The 17,550-nt window shown below is 42.8% G+C and overlaps 1 long non-coding RNA gene across 1 annotated transcript; it reads right to left on the bottom strand.

Annotated features, from left to right (window-relative positions):
• Positions 1 to 377: 377 nt before the first annotated feature.
• LOC109271184 (uncharacterized) lies at positions 378 to 16,702 on the bottom strand. Its single transcript, XR_002081866.2, has 4 exons — positions 16,621 to 16,702; positions 7,925 to 7,955; positions 4,425 to 4,579; positions 378 to 951 (listed from the first exon to the last, which is right to left on the bottom strand). It is a non-coding gene; the product is annotated as an uncharacterized LOC109271184 (long non-coding RNA).
• Between the last annotated feature and the right edge of the window lie 848 nt (positions 16,703 to 17,550).

Genomic DNA, 17,550 nt, shown 5'->3' on the forward strand with positions numbered 1-17,550 from the left:
GTAGTTTTAGAGGAGTGTGTGTGCTCATGTGCTTGTTGGGGGTGACAGGAAGAAAGACGCAGAAGGGGCCGGAAGGGTATCTGTTCTCTGTCTTAGCAAAGAGCAAGCAGAGATAGGCACACACTTCAACCCAGGCATAGATATAAGGCACCAGGGAGAATTTACTAAGAAAAGGGAATACAGACTTGCACAGTGTGTCTGCATGGAAGGCCTTCAAGCCTTCCTGAATGCCAGCTCCTTGCGAGGCACTATACTGAGGGACTGTGGATCCGGAGAGGAGCAAGGCTCAGAGCCCCTGCCCTCATGGAACTTACATTGGAGGTTAGGAGAAAGAAATAAACAAATACATGTTTACGACTCTGAGGGAGCAAAGACCTTTTTAAACAAGACTTGAAATTTAAAAGCCATAGAAGAAAAGATGTGCATGAAATCTTTCAAATGAAATTCAAATAAATGATTTGAAGACATCAAAACTTTGAAGTCTGTATAATAAAATACACAAGTAAGCAAAATTAATAGTAAGCAAAAGATTAGTAGAAAATAGTTGTGAGATGTATCACACACAAAGGACTTTTCAACTGCATTGTATAGAATGTCTACAAATCAAAAAATTTAAAAAAACATGGGCAAAGGATATACATTAGTGATCTATTGCCACATAACGAATTATCCCCCCAATTTAGTGGCTTAAAACATTTATTTTATCACTGCTTGGGTAGGTCAGGCATGCAGCCATGGCTTCGCTGGGGCTCCTTGCTCAAGATCTCTCCCAGGCTGCAGTGAAGGTGCTGGCTGGGGCTGTAGTCATCTTAAGCTCGACTGGGGAAGGAACCGTTTCCAAGCTCATTCACATGATCGTTGATGAGATTCTGTTCCTCATTGGCTATTGGCTGTTGGCCATGTGGGCTTCTCCACAAGACAGCTAAATACGTGACATCTTATTTCGTCAGACTGAGGAAGAGCCAGGAAAAGAGAGAGAGAATGCTAACAAGATGTTAGTCACTGTCTTCTGTAACCTAACATTGGAAATGACAGACTATCATCTTTGTCGTTTCTATTCATTAGAAACAAGTCACTGGGACATTAAGGGAAGGAGATTATATAAAGGCATGAATACCAAGGGATGAGGACCACTGGGGGCCACGTCTGCCTACCACAGGATACAAGTGGGTAGTCCATAGACAGAGAAATGACCTCTAAACTCATGAAAAGATGCTCAGCTTCACTAATCATGAGGAAATGCAAATTAAAATAATAAAGAGGAATCATGCTTTATCCGTCACATTAAGGAAAATTAAATAATGATGACATCTAGTTTTGGTAAGGGTTTGGGGAAACAGGTACTATTATGCAGTCCTGGTAGAAGAGAATATCAATATAAAACGTGAAGATGTGCATAGCTCTTTACCCAAAAAGGGAACTTATAAGACTCTACTGCAAACAAAACCAAACCAAACCAAACAAAAAAAATACAAGTATGCAAAGCCCTATGTTCAAGAATGCTTGTGGAAATGGTGTCTGTGATAGTGAAAAATGAACCCACAGGCATGCCCATCTGGAGGATGGTTAAGTAAATTATGAGACATCTAATCCATGGGATTCAAGCCAGAGATGACAAGAGTGAGGTAGGTGAAAGATCTTCAAAACATATTTTTAAGTAAACAAAACAAATTGCAGAATAGTTAGTGTAATGCCAGGTAAAAACAAAACAAAAGCACACAATACAGCAAAACCATTATTTTTCTATATGCACACATGTGTGTCTAGATCCCTATTGAGACTATGGAAGGACACAGATCAAAGTGGTTACCTTGGGGGTGGGAGAAGAGTTGGGCAGGAGGAAGGATGGCTAAAGGGGGCTTCTTTTTATCTGTGTAGTCTTAGCTTTTACAATAAGAATGTGTACATGTATTCTTTAATTTAAAAGTAACTGAAAAGCATGGGTATTTTTGGAACACACAATTATCATGAGTGGAAATAACATAATCAGAGTAATCTTGGGAATTCAAAGTCCATCCTCCAAGAAAAAGAGAACATACGAGGAAAGAAGAAAGTCCAGGGGCTCCTTGGTGGCTCAGTTGGTTAAGCTTCCAACTCTTGGTTTTAGCTCAGGTCATGATCTCACAATCATGGGATCGAGCTCTGCATTGTTGTTGGCTCTGTGCAGACGCACGGAGCCTGCTTGGGATTCTCTGTCTTTCCTCTCTCTACTCCTCCCCCACTTGTGCGCTCTCTCTCTCTCTCTCTCTCAAAATAAAGAAAGAAGAAAGTCCAATAGACAAACAAAAATAGAGGAAAATCTACTCCCCCACTTCTCTGACATTGTCTCCTTAAAGAAAAATCTGAAACAGTTTGGAAACGTCATAGATCCTAATAGTCTGTGGGCACCATAGCTTGGGATCAGTTAGAGCCTCAGTAAATAATGGTGAGATCAGATGAGTGTTTAAATCCCTTTCTGATCTATAATATCTGCAAGGCTGTCATTTCTGATTAACTGCGGTTAAAATATTAGAATATTTCTGTACTGGTTAGTAAATAGCAACTGTCACATGGACCAGACTCCTCCCCAACCACCCCCTGCACCTGACACTGTGACCTCCCCCTGGACCTGCACCTCCCACGAATCAGCAAGAAAAAAGGAAATGTCTGTCATACCAGGAGCCCAGGACCTTGCTTGACAGGCCAGCATCAGTTCTGATTGGCCAGTGCCAGGCTGTTGTAGTGGTATATGTATATGCGTATAGATATAAAGTTTTAGGTAATTCAGGATGTTTGATGCATGACATGAGGTGATAAGGAAGCCAACCTATGTAGAACATTAAAAGCAGGTACAGCATTAGTGTTAATGATAACACCTCTTTCCCTCTCCCTTAGGTCATGATGGTAATGGGAGGAATAGAATTGGATGGAGATTAGAGGAGTTCTTGAAATATTGGGGCCTATGAAATTTTGAAAAAGTGTCCCCTCTGGTTGACTTGGCTTACACATGTCAAGTTGTAGATTCCATGCTCTTAACAACCCATCTTAAGATTTCTTTTTGTGAATCAGGGGCGCCTGGGTGGCTCAGTCGGTTGGGCATCCGACTTCGGCTCAGGTCATGATCTCGTCCGTGAGTTTGAGCCCCGCATCGGGCTCTGGGCTGACAGCTCAGAGCCTGGAGCCTGTTTCGGATTCTGTGTCTCCCTCTCTCTCTGACCCTCCCCTGCTCATGCTCTGTCTCTCTCTGTCTCAAAAATAAAAACGTTAAAAAATTTTTTTAAAGATTTCTTTTTGTGAATCAGTATAGATAGAATGGCAGTACAGCATAGGAGTGCTGTCTGAATGGGCATTGAGTGCCTTGGGAACAAAGACAACAGTATGGATCACGGAAGGCTTCCTGGAGGAGGTGATGGCTGTGCCTACCTGGCCTTCGGAAGACAAATAAGAAATAACCAGCTGAAGAGAAGGAAGGGTAGGTATTTCAGGCAATGAGAAAGGTGACCAGAAAAGAAGGAGGAAGAGGAGGAGGAGGAGAAAAAAAGAAGGAGGAGAAGGAAAGGAGGAGGAGGAGTGGGAGGGGGAGGAGGGACAGGCGGAGGAGGGGGAGGAGGGGGAGAAGGAGAAGAAGCAGCAGCCTTGAAAGCGAAGTTTAACAAGGCTGGAGAAAAGAGTGTGGACAATGGGCTAGGAGGAAGCTGGCACAGAGGCCAGGACAGATGTAGGAGGAGACCGTGGTGACATAACTAATCCAGGGAGAAATGTGCCTTGCAGGGTCTAAGCAAAAGTGCCACACTTCCCGCCTTTTCTATACTGCCTGAAAGTATCTTTCTTTAGTCTTAATTCTTGATTCTCCTTCTCCAAAATCAAACTCTGTGCCTTGCCACCTCTAGCCCCAGGAAACAGATTGACTTTTGCACAAAAGCACTAGCAGAATGGGAATTTTTTTAAGTTTATTTATTTTTGAGAGAAAGAGACAGAGAGAGGGAATGGGGGAAGGGCAGAGAGAGAGGGAGAGAGAATCCCAAGCAGGATTCTGTCAGCCCTGCTGACGGCACAGAACTCGAACCCAGGAACCATGAGACAAGTCAAAATCAAGAGTTGGATGCTTAACTGACTGAGCCACTCAGGCGCCCCAGCAGAATGGGAATCTGCAGCAGCTGTATTTGAGCTTCTCTGGCAAAGATATAAACCATGGCTTCAAGATGACCCACTTTGGATCACAGGCTCTTGGTCCTTGACACCAATGGATAGACAGGAGTCACCTGAGTTAGTCACCACAGGTGAATAACCTGTGGACTGTGGAACTCTAGGTCTGGAAGTGCCGGTCTCAGGGAAGAGAGAGCCCCTGCCCCCACCTCAGGGTCAGAGTCCTGAAGGCCACCCTGTCACCTTCACCTCCTCTGCTCTCTCCTCCCAATGAAGGTACTGGGATGGGCGGGACTCACCAGGTTCTCAGGAGGCCTGCGGGTTGTGGTTCATGTCTTCTAGGCGGAGTTTGGTGGCGAGAAGTCTGATTTCGTGTCTGCTGGCTACTTTAACGGTTTCTGACGTGGGTACCATGGACACGATGTCTGCATCCTCTGAGCCTCAGATTCCTCCTCTGCAGTATGAGGAAAACAATAACCATACAGAGTCCTAACCAGTGAAGCCCCCATCACTTCCTGTTACAAAGGGATGGACCAGTGGAAGTCAACATTCTCACCCAAACTGCCAGTCCCCTGGCAGGGAGCTTAGGAGAGGGTGAAGCAAAGAGCAGAAGGTTTCTTCCTAACATCTTGAGGGAGAGAGAGAATGGCTTCCACTACAGGTGTTAAGATTAAAGACCATTCTTGAAGGAGGGAGGACCCGGAGACCTATACTTAGAATGAACGGTAAATTATGACAAGCAGATATGGGAGCAGTAAAGGTGCACACAGAGAGGTCATCCTGGCGCTGTCACCAACTAGCTGTGTGACCTTGGGCATGTTGCTTAGCATCTCTGGGACTTGGTGTTCTCATCTATAAAATGAGGGGGGATGATATTATCAACTTAATTTTTGTTGGGTTGAATCTGCATTATTATAAGGATTAAATAAGTTAATACAGGTAAAATTACCAGATCACTGTTAACTCGATTGCTTTAATTCTTATGATGCTTCCATGGCCCTGGTGGTTGAATCCTCTGTTTTATCTTTGGGGTAAAAATCATCACTAGTTACCCTGACAGTGAGTGGGAGTGGTCATTGGGAGGAACAGTAGTTCTGGGCACAATCTACTTTTCAGAGAAAATATAATAGATTGTTGCCATAATAGCATTTGGAGAGAAATTCCTGTCCCAAGTGGGGCCAGTGATTTACTCTGTGGTTATGAGTATATAATGTTACTAATGTAGTGTGTGTGACCCTAGCTCTTCTAAACTTTCATTGTCGGTGGATTTTAGCAATCCCCAGCCTCTCCTAAACGTCTGGAGTGGGGTGAGAGTCGGGGGGTGGGGGCTATCTCTCTTTCCCCCCTGCCGCAGCCCCTCCCTGTAGCACTCTAATGAAATGGCAGCCCTTGGGTGGAAATTCTGAGCTCTCAGGGCCCTCACCCATGGGAGGCTGGCTCAGCCTGCCTGCTTCTTTACTGAATGCAAGACGAGGCAAGAGGCCAAGGCGATTTCCTCTCTTTTACTGCATCATAAAAAAGCATCTCATTCTGCATGTGACACCTCTTGAGTGCTCATGCCCAGGCCATGATTAACAGATAATCTCATAAAGGCCTGTGGTCCAGCTGCCAAGACCCACCTGGGGAGAAAGCAAAGGCCTACAACAGAGACCCTTCCTATAGCCTCAAAGACTTGTTTCCTTAAAGTTACTCTTTTCCCATCTGGGGATAATCTAGGCTCTCCTGCCCCTTGCTGGCTTGGCTCCCTGGCTGCCATTTTGCTCTTTCAAAGGGAAGCTTGCTGCCAAACACCCAGACCCTTCCAAAGAGAGGACGTTATTCTCTGACTAAATTAGAGAAGTATTGAGCTGGAGACTTTGGGAATTGTCCAGTAGCGAAACCCTTTCATTGTAGTGATGGGACAAATGAGGCTCAGAGACATCAAGTGATTACCCCAGGGTCAAACCACAAAGGAATGGTAGAAGTGGACTTGGAATCCAGATCTCCTGACACTCATTTGAAATAGCCATTGTCTGCATTCCCACGGACCATAACCCAGTACTGTGTCCTGACTGAGTGTTTATTGTGTCTGAGCCATCCAAGAATGGCCTGCTGAGATGGGGCCTGAGCTCCCAGACTGGACTTGGATTTCCATCTCAGGAAATCACCGGTGCTCCTTTTTGCCTGTTCAGCTCAGCAAGGACACCCAGGAGGGGACAAGGGGATTCATGACTGGCTGGTGGCAGAGCCCCCCAGCGGGAGCCTGACTCTCTGTTAGATCCCAGTGACCAGCACAGGCCGCTCCTCTTTCAGCCTACAAGGACCACGGTGCAGAGGAAATAGCGTGGGTGTGGGTGTGGAACAGACCTGAGCTCCATTCCTGACACTGCTGCCTTCTAGCTGTGTGACGTTTGGCCATACAATTTGCTCTGAATTATGTTTCAAAAATAAGAGTAAAAATTGCTAGCGCCACAGGCTGTTGTGAGGGTTAAAAGGGATTCTTCGCAGATATGCTGAGTATGGAGCCTGACTGTATGTACTCAGTGTGCGGTTCTTGCCATTATTATTGCCATCCCTCCTACTAGACAACATCAGGCAAGTCACAACCTATGTGAACTTCAAGTTCTTCATTTTCTCTAAAATGATGAGACTATTCCTACCCTACAGACTTAACCAAAAGTTTATGGCAAAGCACCTAGTGGGTTCTCCAGTCAGCTTTAATTTCCTTCCTTCCATCTGGCAAGTCCACAGGGGAGTTCTGGTAGACAGAAAGAAAGGTATGTTAACTCAAGGTTAAGGCTTGAGTTCTGTTATTTCCACCACGGGTGCTAAACATCTATACCTGTATCTCTATCTGATGTGTCTCTATCTGTCTCTGTATTTCTGTGTCTATCTCCATGACATATGTGCTTCTAGTTTTTCTCTTACTTTTTTAAAACAAAGGGAAGTCATTCAATTGTATTTGAAAAAAGAAAAAAGAAAAATATGTTCATGCTCCTTATAAACAATTAATATAATAGAGAAAAGTTTAGGGGGCGCCTGGGTGCCTCAGTTGGTCAAGGATCTGACTCTTGGTTTCCAATGAGGTCATGATCTCACAGTTCGTGAGATCGAGCCCCACATTGAGCTTTGTGCTGACAGCGCAGCACCTGCTTGGGATTCTTTCTCTCCCTCTCTCTTTCTGCCCCTCCCCTGCTGTCTTTCTCTCTCTCTCAAAATAAATTAATAAACTTAAAAAAAATTTAAATAGAGAAAAGTTTAGAAATGAAAATAGTAAAATAACCTAAATAATAATACTCTTAACATATTGAGAATAAGCAAACATCATCACTGTTGTCTTTGTATTTGTATACATAGATAGAAAAATAAATATCTAAAAAAACTTTAATAAAAATGAAATCATAACTCTAAATACTATTGTAAAATATGAAGTATTCCCTTTAACTTTCCTGGAATTTAACAGAAGAAAATATACCAAAGAAAACTGTAGATTATTGAATACATGCTTCTTTACCATAGGGTAGTATTTCATGAAAAATCCTTTCAAGGTCGATGGAAGTGATTATAGAAAGCATCAAGAGATGGCAGTCATCATGTCTTCTGAAACCATGTTTCAATGTTAATAGCAATAACGTTTGGGCTGTGGAAGATAAAGACATTAACACCCTCACACGTTCTCAGCTCCCCTCTCCACAAAATTTGGATTTTGTTAGTTATATGATTATTTGTACATTGTTCAGACTTACAGCTCTGTCTGCTCTCTAACTAGAATAGTTCCCGTATTTCATGCAACCGTTCAATTCCAGCTCCCATGACTTACCTTGTAGGTAGGGTAAGTGGGGTAGGGGCAGCTAAACCGCAAAAGAGTAAAACATACGGTGTATTAGGAAATCATACATGCTATAGAACAAAAGCAATAAGTAAAGCAGACAAAGGGAGGTGCAGAATACTGGAGTAGAGTGGAGTGGGCACATATTGCCATAGTAAATAAGGCAGTTAGGGCGAGCTTCATTGAAGATAGTGTTTATTACCACTATAAATATTAACTAGACCTACTGCTTACCACTAGTGCACCTTCATGATGTTTCTGTCCCTAAGTTATTTTTTTCTTTATTTCTTAATTGCCTGAATGTCACTGTCACATAGTTTTGTTCAAGAAGGGGGCCATATTACTGATTTCTCAGCTTCGAGAAAGTCTATTGCTTTTTATATTTAACAACACTCTTGTGCGGTTGTAACACCTGGGGTACATTTTCTCTCTCTTATTGTGAACACTGTCTTTTGGCCTTAAATGTTGCTGTGGAGAAAGCTGAGGCCAGCTTGATTTTAACCCCTTGAAATGATTTGCTTTTGCTGATTAAATGTTTGAAGTGTCATTTTTTTAAAACTTACATACCTCTATTTTGAGTTGTCTGTATTAAATTTTCCTGGAACGTGGTGTATCTTTCAATTTGCTTTTGCAAGTTTTTAATTTATTTAGATAATTTAAAAAATTTTACCTTTGGGTTTGGAAACTTATTCTTTTTATTTACTAGGCTTTAAAAAAATCTATTAGTTTCCCTGTACTTGTTTTTAATACCGTTGTTTTAATCTACATTTACTGTGATTATCTCAAGCTCCTATCCATCTAATTCATTTTTAGTGAAATATACCTGTTACTTGCTCTAATTTTTTTTTACATTTATTTATTTTTGAGAGAGAGAGACAGAGACAAAGCACAAGCGGGGTAGGGGCAGAGAGAGGGAGACACAGAATCCGAAGCAGGCTCCAGGCTCTGAGCTGTCAGCACAGAGCCCGACGCGGGGCTCGAACTCACGAACGGTGAGATCATGACCTGAGCCAAAGTCAGACATCCAACCGACTGAGCCTCCCTGATGCCCCACTTGCTCTCATTTTTATATTAGTTCTGTAGTGATGTGGTTTGTGTCCTCAGTTTGTTTCTCTAGATCCTCCATCTCCTAATTTGTCTTCAACCTCATTATCTTGTCTCTCAGAGCTTCTGTTCCTGAATTTATACTCTTACTAAGATGTTCTATAACCTGAAAGGCTATGAAGATTTCCTGTTGTTCTTTTGTTATGTTTTCTCCTAGGTTGCTTCTTTATCTCTCTCCCCTCCTCTTTCCTCCCTTCCTTCCTGTCTCCCTCCTTCTCTCCTTCCCTTTCTCCTTCCTTTCTTTCCTCCTTCCCTCCTCCCCCTCCTTCTCTCTCTCCCTTCCTCCTAGCCCCCTTCTTCCCTTGTTTCCTCCCTCCGTCCCTTGCTCCTCCCCTTTCTCCCTCCCTCCTTTCTCCCTCCCACCCTCCTCCACCTCACTTTCTTCTTTCACAATGTTTGCATAGCTCTTTCATAAATAAGTGAGAAGTTCTTATGATGCTGTTTCAACTCACCAACATAACATTTGTAGAAGCTCATTATAAAGTGTCTGATTCCACATCCCTGCCTTAGAAAGTACCGCCTGGGGAATACATTTGAATCTATGTTTGTTGCCTAAGACTCTCTGGAAGACACTTAGGGCCTGCACTTCTGACTGTTTCCCCTGCATCCAGTATGGCGGTATGGTGGACTGAGGCAGTGAATTTCGACAGGAGACTCTGAGGGGCATCCTGACTGGCTGGTGGGCTGGGACATGGACCAGTGAGGCTAATGCTACAACTAGAAGCTGTAGGAACCAGAAGAAACTGACTTGAGGGAGCCAGAATCCAACTTTTAGTATCCAAATTGAAAACTTGGAATCAGTATCTACAGTGGCTGAGAGAGCTTATGTTCTGAAGGGAAGCTGGCATTTAGTCCAGGCTCTGTAGCTTCGTGGTTTTATAATCTGGCTCCTCTGCCTTCCCATCTGCACAAGGGTGGTAATGATGGTATCTTTCTCATAGAATCGTTGTGAGGATTAGATGAGGCAATGAATCAACACTTCCCTCAGTGTGGGCAGCTTTCATAAATGCTAGCATTTTCTATCATTATAATAGTGAGACACAAAGGACACAGACTTCTGACAGGCATCGATACCACAGAATATCTGATCAGAAGGCAGCACTTAGCAGCGAAAATATGATCGAAAGTGGCACAATGTTTGGTGTCAGGAACAGCACGTAAGGCCTGTGATTAATCGCTCACAATGAGACCCCAGGCTGTGGCTGGGAGGCCTTGGGGCTCACACTCCTTCCTCCAGGATGCTGGCAAGAGGTGAGGGGAAAGGAGGGAAGCATGAGAGCCAGACAGGGTGGCTTGCCACAGTCCAGTGGCTCCCAAAATGTGGTCCCCAGACTAGTGGCATCAGCATCACTTGGGAATTTGTTAGAAATGTGAATTCACAGGGGCGCCTGGGTGGCTCAGTCGGTTGAGCGTCCGACTTTGGCTCAGATCGTGATTTCGCAGTTGACAAGTTCAAGCTCCATGTCAGGCTGTGTGCTGACAGCTCAGAGCCTGGAGCCTGCTTCGGATTCTGTGTCTCCCTCTCTCTCTGCCCCTCCCCCACTCATGCTCTGTTTCTCTCTGTCTCAGAAATAAAATAAACATTAAAAAAAAAAGAAGTTGGGGCACCTGGGTAGCTTAGTCGGTTGGGCGTCCGACTTCGGCTCAGGTCATGATCTCACAGTCTGTGAGTTCAAGCCCCGCATCAGGCTCTGTGCTGACAGCTCAGAGCCTGGAGCCTGCTTTGGATTCTGTGTCTCCCTCTCTCTCTGCCCCTCCCCCACTCATGCTCTGTCTCAAAAATAAATAAAACATTAGAAAAAGAAAAGAAATGTAAATTCACAGCTCTGGCTCCACACCTAGTGCATCAGAAACTCCGGAATGGAGACCTGGACATTTGTGCTTGAACTAGTCCTCCCAGTGATTCAGAGGTACTCTTAGGTTTGAGAACCATTCTGACTTCTATTGTGCTAGTGTTTGGAGAATGAATGGCCAGGATGGGAAGGCAGTGACCCTAGAGTGCCATGGCCAACATCTTGGAAACTTGAAGTAGGCTGTGACTTTGTGGGCAGAATTAGACTGAGTTGTGCTTGTTAACAACCAATGAGCATTTTAATAGACATATCATCAGCCTGCATACTTATTCCTCTAAGTATATGTCATTTGTGTATCCTCTACATACATGTGGATACTGCTATGCTTAACCTATTCTTTAGTGAACCATAATTTTGATTATAAAATGGTAAAACATAGAGAAACACTTGAGTCTCATAGTTATGGTAAAACTCTGGAGCTTACGTTAAACCAGAGTATCATCTGCCATCTGGTGGCAGCATACCCCACCGACAGGTTCCACAGCAATACCACAAATGAAAGATCTCTGGGAGCTAGGAATTGGGGAAGGGGGAGTACATCTTGGGTCTGAAGAAATTAGAGGAAGATTCCTCCTCATGTCAGCTTATTTATGATGGTTCCCTCTCAGAGAAGTGAGGTGGAATACGGATGTTAGCAGCAGACAGAACTGGGCTAGAGCAACTTTTGGAAAGTTACTTAACATCTTCGAGCCTCAGTTTCCTCATTTTTAAATGGAGGTAAGAGTAAAATAATGCTTCAATTTCAAGATTATCGTGGGGGTCAAATGAGGGAATTGGTTGAAAACAGCTGGACATGTTTGGAAAACTGTTAAGAGCTGCCCAGATGTGAGTTGTTTATTATTTATGTCTGAAATTTGGTCTTTAATTGTGGAATGTAATGTTCTCTGTTGGAAGAATTCTAGATATTAGCAAACAGGTGGAGAAGGTATTTTGGTGTTTGGGTTTGTCTTGAAAAAAAATTTTTGAAGGACTTAGGGCCAAGAGATTCTGCCCTGAGATTACCCCAACTATGATTTAGGAAGGAAAGGGGAATGATCCACTCTACGCCCCAGCAAGGTGGTGGGGCAGGAAGTTGAAGAGCCCCTGGCCATAAGCCATTCAGGTGCCTTTTGTCCTTGTGTCATCTGGACTTGGGAGAAGGAAGGATGGAAAGGAAGACAGAAGGCTGGGTAGAAGTTTGCAGAGACAAAGGTGGGAATGAGGAAAAGGGGGAGAAAGATAAAGACAAAAAGAAGACAGGAAGGGAGTCAGCAACCAATAGAATAAGAGATAGAAGAAAGAGTCCTTGGGGGAAACCAAGTTAAAGGAAGCTTCAACTAGAGGGAAGAGAAAAGGACATGCACCCTGGTGCTGTTGCCCTAGAGGGTTCCAGGCCTTTCCAACTGGCAGTACTTTTTTATGAGTCCACTTTTGCCACTGAGACACTTGTTTCTTCAGGGACCTTGTGTTTTTGTACACGTGAAGTGTTTGGATCCAATGTGCTTAGTGAAAGAGAAGAGTCCTACATCGCTGGAAAAAGAGACCAGATGTCTTTGAAATCATCTAAATTGTCTCTATTTAAAAAAAAAAAAAAAAAAAAAAAAGAAGTTACTCTTTCCATTGCTGCCAGATCTGAAAGTCCAATTTGCCAGGATAATATATCCGGTGTGGATAAAGATTTCCAAAGTTGAAGTGTTTGTTGCTTAGCAACCTGGAGGCATGAAGGGGCCATTTGGGCTCTGCCATTGAACCCTTTGGGAGACCAGGCTTTACTCAGCAGCAGGCATGGGCTGAGAAGGAACCAGGGCTCACTCGGGCCTTGAGCCCACACTGTCCCTCCTCTTGTAGGTTTCTCCCCAGGTACTTGAGGGTAATAAAGTGTAAACAGAGGAGGAAGGGGAAGCAGAAAGAGGCAGAGAGAAAGGGAGCCGCCTAAAGAGAAAGGTCCCAGGCATTGAGTGAGTCTAAAAGAAAATACCAATTGTGCCTATGACTTGATCGTTGGCTTTCGGCACACATCCAAACATCTACTACTCCAGTGCTGTGGAACAAGAATACTTTTGTACTTTGAAAATGCTATTTTTACTACTAACTGTAAAGAGAAACTATGTACATTATTATTGTTATTGTTATTATTATTATTGCTGTTTTCCTGGTCTCAAGTTTCAGTGGAAACCTGCCTACCTACTCATCTGTGCTCTACATGAGGGGTGGGCACTGCAGTAGTTCCTCCAAATCCATTGCCCCTTCTCCTGGTAATTACTCTGGTGTTTGGTCCAGTTTGCACCCTGCCTCTACACAGTTCTAGCAACAGCAAAGAGGTGACTCTGTACATAGGGCCTGTGGCCCAGACCGAAGCTGGTGTGCTCAATCTCGTCTTCTGGCCATAGTTATTTCTTCGGGGACAGGACTGTGACCCCATTCTGACTACAGAGCTACAAGAAGAGAAGTTTGCTGGGGGTTCCCAGCAGAGCTCTTCCTCAGGCATCTGGGGAAATTTCTGGGGGTAACCCTGTTTTTTTCTCTCTGGATACTTGCAGCCATTTGGGGGACCATAAGAGGGAGACAACCTTAAGATGAGTCTGATTCTGGGAAGGGCAGGGTGAAGGGAGAGAAAATAATGAACAATGAAAAAATCCTTGATGGTACACGCTACTGAATCAAACTGTTCCTGAAGCCCAACTTGATCTTCAGTCTCCAATTATGTAAGCCAATAATTGTCCTTTATTGTTTAAGCCAGTTTGAATTGGGTTTTCTGCTACTTAGAATCCAACATTTTTTATTGATGCAGTAACCTTTATTGAGCACCTATTCTATGCCTGTCACTCCATAAAATGCTCTTATATGTGTTATTGTCGCCTAATCCCCATGGTAACCTGGCAGGAAAGGTATAACATCCCTATTTTTCAGCTGAAGAAAAACCCCAGTTCTAATACTGCAGTGGTTTGTAGTAGAGCTGGGATTTTGATCCAATGTCTGACTTCAGAGCTCTCAGGCTCATCCCCAGGCTCAGATTCTCTGCTGGCAGGCGAGGAGATCTGCTCTCAACAGAATGGGGAGGGAGAGCAGTAAGGGAAGTCAGAAGTGAGTCCGGAGCTGACAGCATTGACAAAGGCCAAGACAAAGGCCCGAAGTAGAATCTGCAGTGGGTTCAGATGATCTGGCTGGTTCAGGGTCCTCGTGTGGTAAGCCACCCTCTGACAGCACGTGGCCCCCTCTCTGGCCAGGCCACAGCTTGCTTTAAATACCAGCACCCTGGACACCACGAGGAATAAAGACTTAATGACAACTACTCATCCCTATAAACATTTGCAAAGGCTTGTGAAATTTTATTTTATGTAACTTGTGTTTCCTAATTTAATGGCTTCCTTTCGGTGTCCCTCTTCCAAGTTAAGACATATCAGCAAACTGCTGGAATGATGAGACCATGGGGACATGATGGCACTAGTTAACTTTCAGAGTATTTACTCCATGCCAGCCACTCTTCTGAGAGCCTTCCACATGCAGTTTGCAGGTTATGAGTTAGTGCATTGTCACCCCTCTGTTGTGAGTGTGGACATGGAGGCTCAGAGAGGTTAGATCCCTTCCCAACGTCACACAGCTACATCCTGTGCTCTCAACCACTACCCTATATTGCCTTTTCATGCAGACAGAATGAGGAAAACCTCTCACCAAGGTTCTTGGCAAACAGGATATAATAAGTCTAGTGACAGATCGAGCATGCTTGACTTTAAGCACCAGAATAACCCTATTTGGTGTGGAAATGAACCAAGTGTAGCTATAAAGTTGTGAGACTGATCTTTTAAAAACACACACACTTTATCATGCATATGACTGCCACACTTTTAGAAGTTATCCCTCACCCCATACTCTCACTTTTGAAAGAAAGAAAACCAGAAAAAAGATTCATATAAATAGCTTTGAAAAAGAAAAATGATGAGAACAGACCAGCACTGCCAGGCATGCAATATACTATAAGGCAGTATTAATTAAAACAGCATATGGTCCTGCGGATGAAAATAGACAGATGAGTGGGAAAGGACAGAAAACCCCTCCACACTATTATTCGGTATACAGTAGAAGTAGTATTCCCTATGTGGAGGTTGGGCAGAATGTGGCACCCAGAAACATACTGATTTGGATTCTTTCCTCCTATCCTATACCACATTAAATTCTGGCTAGATTAAAAAATAAGATGTAAAAAGTAAGTCCACAAAATATCTAAGAGAAAATTTAAGTTCATGATTAGGAAAGGCTGTCCTAAATATTGCACCAACAACCAAAACCATGAACAAATTTGTAGATTTAACTGTATAAAAATTAAATATTTCTGTATAGCAAATATACCACAAAATATACAAAAGACAAAGGTTCCTAGCCTTGACACACAAAGAACTCTTATAAAATCAGCAAGATAAAATGGAAAACATAGCAATGTCAAAAAAAAAAATCAGGTCGGGGCACCTGGGTGGATCGGCTGGTTGAGTATCTGACTCTTGATCTCAGCTCAGGTCATGATCTCACAGTTCATGAGTTTGAGCCCTGCATTGGGGTCTGCGTTGATAGTGCAGAACCTACTTGGGATTCTCTCTCTCTCCCTCTCTCTCTGACCCTCCCCAGCTCATTCTCTCTCTCTCTCTCTCTCTCTCTCTCTCTCTCTCTCTCTCTCTCTCTCTCCCCCAAAATAAATTTAACTTTAAAGAAATGTCAAGTTGCTTTAACAAATTGTTAGTGGAAGCATAAACTCACACATGATGAAATACAATCGTGCAACATACATCAAAGACCTTAAACATTTGACTCAGCAATTCTCCTCCCAGAAATTTATCTTAAGAGAATGACTGACATATACACAGAGACATTTGTGTGAAAGATAGTCATCACAATGTCATTCACGATAATTTTAAAAGGTGAAATTAAGCTAACTGTCTGAAGAGAGAATAGGTTAAATAAATGAGGGGGTCTATCCATTCAAAGAGCATTTAACAGTGATTAATGAAGATGGTATACATGTATATTAACTGGCATCGAAACATGTTTTTGATCTGCTGTTAAGTGGAAAAAGGAACTTATAAGTATGTATCAAAATATTGTACTTGTGTATAGATATAACCCTCTTCCTCTAAGAATCCCTAGTAAACTATCTATCTAATTATATACACACACACACACACACACATATATACACACACATATACATGTATATATATGTATATATGTGTGTGTATATATATATATATATATAATATCTATGTTTTCTAATATTTTCTAAAATATACATTTCTAGGTAATAAACTTACATGCATTAGCAAATTGTTTTGTATATATAAAATATCGCATAATAAAAAGCAAATACTGAGGGTGTGCTTATAGTAACAAGACTGTTTCTTCCCTTTTTGTGGCCTGAGTGACTTTTGAATTGGCCCAGTAGGTTGCAAGGAAAAGCATGGGCTTTGAGAACCTCAATGACTTGGTTTGAAATTTCAGTTATCCTATACTGGTTGTAAGATTATGGGCACACTTCTTAACCTTCTTGAGACTCAGGATTCTCATCTTCAAAATAAGAATAATATCTACTTTGCATGATTATTATATGCCATACATGCAAATACTTAAGCCCCTAGCTCGGTGACTGGTACCTAGAAGAGTGTTAGTAAATTGCAACAACTATTATTCTCCTTTAATTAACACTCAGCTCGAATGCCTCTCTGGATATCTTCAACTACCTTAGGCAGCTGGTTCTCTACTCACCATTTTTTCATAGCTCTTTGTGGGCACCTGCTATTGCTTACTCTGCATTGACCCACTAGATGTGAGCTCCTGGAAGCCAAAGATCAAATGGGCCCATCTCTGGATCTAGGGGCACATAAATATTTGTTGAATAGATAAAGGAGTAAATGAATAACAACTAAGATCAATGACAGCAAGGCTGAAATAAGTAAACATTTCCCTAAGAGAACAACTTTTGAGGGCTACACTCAATGGTATATATATTATGGTTCATGTTTTAAGATGTTTTTTATTTATTTAGAGAGAAAGAGCATGCATGTGAGCAGGGGAGAGAAGGAGAGAGAGAGAGAGAGAGACAAAGAGAGAATCCCACATAGGCTCTATGTCCTAGAGCCTGACGCGGGGCTGGATCTCACCACCACGAGATCACAACCTGAGCCGATATCAAGAGTTGGCTGCTTAACTGAGTAAGCCACCAAGGTGCCCCCATTTTCTTAAAACTACCTGAATGTTATTTGGAATCCCACCTCATGGGAAATGGGACTCTAAGATAAAATATATAATACATCAGATATATTATACCAGTGGCAAATGCAAATATTTATTGAGTACTTAACTGTGGGCTTGGCACTATGCTAGGCACTATTTATTTATTTATTTATTTATTTATTTATTTATTCATCTCAAAAGATAAACAGTGAAGAAACTAATGATTAGAGAGTATAAGTCACTTGCATCCAGTATCTAGAGTGGCAGAACAAGGGTTTGAACCCACGTCTTTCTGGCTGGTTTTGATTCTTAACCTATGCTCTTAACCATGACTCTCCCCGGCATGGCATTTCAAAGGCTTTATTGAGGAGAATGTTGAAAATCTTGTAACCACTGGATCCGTGGGCCTAAAGGGCTCTGGAGAGATGCCCCCAGCATGGATGGTGAGGAAGAGGAAGGGTG

This window comes from Panthera pardus, unplaced genomic scaffold, assembly GCF_024362965.1.
Source record: "Panthera pardus isolate Hobbes unplaced genomic scaffold, ASM2436296v1 HiC_scaffold_12, whole genome shotgun sequence".
Lineage (NCBI taxonomy): Eukaryota > Metazoa > Chordata > Mammalia > Carnivora > Felidae > Panthera > Panthera pardus.